This window comes from Vigna radiata, chromosome 4 (assembly GCF_000741045.1).
Source record: "Vigna radiata var. radiata cultivar VC1973A chromosome 4, Vradiata_ver6, whole genome shotgun sequence".
In the NCBI taxonomy this organism is placed as follows: domain Eukaryota; kingdom Viridiplantae; phylum Streptophyta; class Magnoliopsida; order Fabales; family Fabaceae; genus Vigna; species Vigna radiata.
The window spans coordinates 1307180-1313486 of NC_028354.1; the positions used below are offsets into that span (position 1 = coordinate 1307180).

At 39.5% G+C, this 6307-nt stretch overlaps 1 pseudogene; it reads left to right on the forward strand.

Annotated features, from left to right (window-relative positions):
- The first annotated feature begins 237 nt into the window (after positions 1 to 237).
- The window catches only part of LOC106758231, a 60249-nt pseudogene continuing 54179 nt past the window's right edge, over positions 238 to 6307 (forward strand).

Here is a 6307-nt window from a genome sequence, read left to right on the forward strand (position 1 = left end):
CATGTAATTCTCTTATTTTTTTAGCCAACAGCGTGTGCCTCTCCTTAAGCCCAAAAAGGAACGCTACAACCAGCTACTCTTCTCTCGGGTGCAGCTGCTACGTGGAGCGTGGAGTGTGGAGTGAAGCTGCACCGAGACTTCAATGCAGCTGGACGTGCTTGGGCCGTGAATGTCCGTTGTGACAGTTGAAGGTTGGTCCGTGCATGATGGACTGCGGAGGCTGCTGACTTTGCAGGAATGAAGAACCGTGGGCTGCAGCGTGGAGTTGAAGCTGGACACCTCACGAAAGCTGCACTTGTTTGGACGTTGTTGGACTTCGAAAATGGATGGGCTGCATCTCTCTTTTCTTTTCTCGGTGGCTACTGGATGCATGATGGAGGTGTGCTTTTTATTCAAGCAGCTGAACGTGGAGACTCCTTTGCTGCCTCATGCTGTTGCTGGGCCGTGTAATGCTTGTGCATGCTGAATCTGCACCTACTATTTAACTGCTGCACCGCTGCCAATTCGTCTCAAAGTTGGACCATGGGAGAAAGCTGGGCATGTTGCAGTTTTAATTATGAGGCCCAAATACCGTGTGAGTCTTTCAAAAGCTGCTAGATGCATGTAGTTGGATCTCCGTGCGCACCTCCCAATGCTTGTGTGGGGCTGCTGCATCAAATAATCCAGCCCGTAACGTGTTTTCTCCAATTTGCATGTGGTGCTCCAGCTAACAGCATTTCAATTTGTGGGCCGTCACATGCTAGAAGGCTTTCTCTAAGAAATTCAATGTTCATTGCTCATGGGTCGTGACCACCATTTGTTGTGAACTGCTGGATGCACCTCCTCAAGACCATGACAGCCCATTTCTCCATTTTTTTATAGGACAATGCTTTCCATGTGCACCCCCAAAAATGATATTCACACTGTCTTTCACATTTAAGCTTAGAATAAAATTGATGTGGCAATTCTCTTTAAGTCCCAAAATATTATCCAACAATTTCCCTGCAATTAATAATGCAAATAATTAGCTCAGATAATTCAAATTAATTAAAATTATAATTTCTGGTCAAATTAAGCATGATTAGGAAAAACGGGAAAATACCGGACAATTAAGCACAATTCCCTGATTAATTATAGCGCAATAAACTAAGTGAAATCAATAAAATATTGACTCATCAGAAAGCTTAAAGTGCAGGTACAAGATGAAGAGGTGGATTTTGATGTGTTTCAGGCAATGTCACATCCCAAAGACAACAATTCTTGCTTTCAAATTGATGTGGTAGAAGAACTTTGCATGAAACAAAGTGGTAGAGTCCATAACGCATCCATGCTAGAAAGAACTCTCATTGAAGAATGTGAGGATTTGAATGAAGAAGAGGATAAAATGAAACAGGAATGTGTCCAAGAATTGGAAGCAACTAAGGAAATTCCAGCAGAACAGACTCTTTTTGAAAAGATTGAGTGTGTAGAGAAAATTACAGAAAGTAAAAGTGAACTGAAGGAGTTACCACCACACTTGAAATATGTGTTTTTGGAGGATAGTGGAGAAAAGCCTTTCATTATTAGTACGTCATTATCTTCAGAAGAAGAAGGAAAGTTGGTGGAAGTCTTAAAGGCAAACAAAGGCGCTATAGGCTGGTCAATTGCAGATCTCAAGGGCATAAGCCCCACTTATTGTATGCATAGAATTTTGATGGAAAAAGACTATGGACCGGTGGCGCAACCACAGAGGAGACTCAATCCAGTAATGAAGGAAGTAGTGAGAAAAGAAGTCTTGAAATTATTAGAAGCAGGAATTATTTATCCTATTTCTGATAGTAAATGGGTGAGTCCAGTTCAAGTTGTACCTAAGAAAGGAGGGATGACTGTCATTCATAATGAAAAAAATGAGCTCATTCCCACAAGGACAGTCACTGGATGGCGAATGTGCATTGACTACAGAAGATTAAACACAACCACTAGAAAAGATCATTTTCCCTTGCCCTTCATGGATCAAATGTTAGAAAGATTAGCTGGACAAACCTATTATTGCTTCCTTGATGGTTATTCTGGATATAATCAAATTGTGGTAGATCCTGAAGACCAAGAGGAAACAACATTTACATGCCCGTTTGGCATTTTTGCCTACAGAAAAATGCCTTTTGGGTTATGCAATGCACCAGCTACATTCCAAAGGTGTATGCAAGCAATCTTTGCTGAGTTCATGGAGAAAAGCATAAAAGTTTTCATGGATGATATTTCTATTTTTGGGAATTCCTTTCAAAGGTGTTTGGCTAACTTGGATTATGTACTTAAAAGGTGTGTTCAAACAAACCTTGTTCTGAATTGGGAGAAGTGCCATTTCATGGTCACGGAAGGGATTGTGTTAGGGCACAAGATCTCGACAAAGGGAATTAAAGTGGATAAAGAAAAGGTGGAGGTTATTGAGAAGCTTCCACCACCTTCCAATGTGAAAGGAATTCAAAGTTTTCTGGGTCATGCTCGATTTTATCGCCATTTTATTAAGGATTTTTCAAAGATTGCCAAGCCATTAAGTAATCTGCTTGTTAAAGATACACCCTTTTTAATGAGTCCTGCATGTCTGCAAACTTTTGAGATTTTGAAGAAGAGATTGATTTCCACTCCTGTAATTGTTGCTCCAGACTGGAGTAAAGAATTTGAACTTATGTGTGACGCTAGTGACTATGCCATAGGCGCAGTATTGGGTCAAAGAAGAGAAAAGGTTTTTCATGCTATTTACTATGCCAGTAAAGTTCTGAATGAAGCCCAACAGAATTATGCCACCACAGAAAAGGAATTTTTGGCTATAGTATATGCATTGGAGAAATTCAGATCTTACTTTATTGGGTCCAAGGTGATTATATATACGGACCATGCAGCTATAAAGTATTTATTGACTAAACCAGACTCAAAGCCACGACTGATCAGATGGGTACTTCTGCTTCAAGAGTTTGACATAGAAATTCGAGATAAAAAGGGAAGTGAAAATTTGATTGTTGACCATTTATCCCGATTGGTTAATGATGAAGTAACAAGAAAGGAGAGGGAAATCTGGGAGTCATTCTCAGACGAAACTCTTCTGTATATTCAGCAAAAACCCTGGTTTGCTGACCTGGCTAATTTTAAAGCTGCAGGTGTTATTCCTGAAGGACTCAATTGGCAGCAGAAAAAGAAGTTCTTACATGATGCCAAAAAATTCATTTGTGATGATCCGTACTTGTTCAAGATAGGAGCTGACAATCTTCTGAAGGGATGTGTAACAAAGGAGGAAGCAGAAAGGATTTTGTGGCATTGACATAATTCTCCATATGTAGGCCATTACAATGGTGAGCGCACAGCTGCAAAAGTTTTGCATGCTGGATTTTACTGGCCAACTGTGTTTAAAGATGCCTATAACCATGCTCGGAGTTGTGACAAATGCCAAAGGACAGGGAATATTTCAAGAAGACATGAGATGTCGTTGCAAGGAATTCTAGAGGTTGAAGTTTTTGATTGCTGGGGTATTGATTTCGTTGGACCCTTTCCTCCATCATTTAATAATGAGTATATTTTGGTAGCTGTTGATTATGTGAGCAAATGGGTGGAAGCTTTAGCATGCCCCAAGAATGATGCTAACACGGTGATCAAATTCTTGAAGAGGCAAATCTTCTCACGGTTTGGCACCCCCAAAGTACTCATCAGCGATAGGGGATCACACTTTTGTAATGCTCAACTTGCCAGGGTGCTAAAAAATTATGGAGTGAAACATAAGGTCGCTGCACCTTATCATCCACAGACAAATGGGCAAGCTGAGGTATCTAACCGGGAGATCAAAAGAATTCTAGAAAAGACTGTCACTCTTTCAAGGAGAGATTGGTCACAAAAACTGGATGATGCTCTTTGGGCATACAGAACTGCAATGAAAACTTCTATGGGGCTCTCACGTTTTCAGCTGGTCTATGGGAAAGCATGCCGTCTACCAGTAGAGATGGAGCATAAAGATATGTGGGCTTTGAAATTTTTGAACTTTGATCCTACTGACACTCAAAGCAAACGAAGAAACCAGATGTTGGAACTTGAAGAAATGCGGTTGCACGCGTATGATTCATCAAGAATCTACAAAGAAAAGGTGAAATTGTATCATGACAAAAAACTGCTCAAGAGAACTTTCCATCCAGGGGAGTTAGTGTTATTATTTAACTCAAGGCTGAAACTGTTTCCTGGAAAGCTGAAATCAAAATGGTCAGGACCTTTTGTGGTAAAGCAGGTATTTCAAAATGGAGCAGTGGAACTAGAGCATTCAAATGATGAAGATCAACAGCGAAGCTAGATAGTGAATGGGCAAAGGCTCAAACATTAATGGGAGGAGATTAGAGCAATTTGCTTTAGTAATGATGTTGGTGGACCCATGAGGTTTGGGTTAGGCTCGCGATGTTAAACAAGCGCTACTAGGAGGTAACCTAGGATTTCTTCTTTCTCTTTTATTTTTTTAAATTTTTAGAATAGCTTAAAATTTTATTTTTCAGTGTGCGTGCTTAACTTGAATACTTTTTCTGAAGATGTTTGACTGACTACTTTGCATGATGAGTCTACTTGATAATGATTTGATGTGAATGATTATTGAGTTGTATGCATGTTAACATCCTGTGAAACAATTGTGTGATGAAGTATGATTGTGGTCTTGATGCTAAACAGGATGTATGAATGAAGGTGTGTGAGAAAGCATGTTGTGTGAGGTATTGAGCCCCAGAGTTTTTGTTGTTGTATGTATTGTTCACATTGAAGCATAAATTGTACTGCCTTAATCTTAATGATTGATTGATTTTTATGTGAATGTCAAATGATCAACGCCATGTTTGAAAACCCTTTTCTAACCAAATTTCCACCCAAAAAGCTTTAAAGATTATACCTTTTTTGAACCTTAGCTTGAAACAGGATGAAACCCTTTGATTTGAAATTATTTATCTTAAGTTGGGTTGAGAATAATTGTATGGAATGAAAAGGTTCAAGTTTGGGGTTGCACGAGAAAATTGGAAAGGCAAAAGAAAAACATTGAGCTCAAGTGTTCAAAAGCAAAATACATGAATAGAGAAAAAGAAAAGAAAAGAATAAAAGCATGAAGATGAGCTCAATGAAAAAGAAAAAGAGGCTGGGAATGAGTGAAATTGGTAACAAGAGAGAGTTTAAACTTGAACCTTTTCATTAATGAAATAGTTTTTTTTGACTCAAGAATTTTGTGATCCAGAAAAACCAATTTTTCTTGATAGCCCGACCTCATTACAAGCCTTGGAAAAGTCCTTTTGATGGCATTTGCATGGAAAGATGTTGATTGTTTGAGATGAATGGCAATTTTATTTCATGTGATTTGTGAACAATAAAGAATGGAGTGCTACCTTAAACACTTGAGTGATTGAGTGAAACACTTGCTTGGTGAGAATTTCTTAAGTTCATGATTGCATTCTTTGTTTAGTGGACTGATCATTCATACTATGTAGCATCTGTTGAGGAACGCATGAGATAAACTAAGTTCAGAACAAGCATGCATCTTGATTTGAGTTCACTGATTATCTGAAATTGAGTAAGTTTTGTCACGCACTTTGGAAATGTTGAATCATTGGATGAAAGGGTAGAAAGTCAAGCTCAATTTTGTTTTATGGTTTTGTTTTGTTTTGCTTGAGGACAAGCAAATTTCTAAGTTTGGGGTTGTCATAACGGTTGAAAAACCGTTATTTTCATATGCTAATTTGGACTAAATTACCCCTTTATTGCTTAGAATGAGCTTGAAATCAAACAACACTCAATAAATGAGTCCGCCGAGGGTCAAAAGCTGTTTTTAGCGATCTTATGCTTGTTTTGCAGCAAAATTGACAGAAGTGAAGATTGAGAATAAAGAGGAAGGTCATAGACTCAAGAAAAGAGAGAAAATCAGAGAAAAGAAGAGTCTAAGCACCGCCCGACGGTATACCCCTGGCGTCGGGCGGTCAAACGGGAGGAGAAGATACCAGTTTTGGGCGTCGAGCGGCAGACCCCTATCGCCGGGCGGTTTTGCGGCACGAGGGAAACCGTCGAGCGGTAAAGTGTGACGCCGGGCGGTGGTTAGCTAGGCTTGGGCCTATTTTTCTGCTGCGCTTCTCACCTATAAATAGCCCTGTTACGAAATTCAATTCATTCTTTTGACAGAGGAGGGCGGCCAGACCTACTTTGCACTCTTTGGAGAGGATATCTTGGATGCTTAGGCTCCTTTTCATCTTTTTTAGGGTTTGCTTTCCATATCTTCCATTATTTTCATCTTGGTTCACCATGACTATGGTGAACTAAACCCTTTTTGTTGTTGGGGGAACAATGTAAT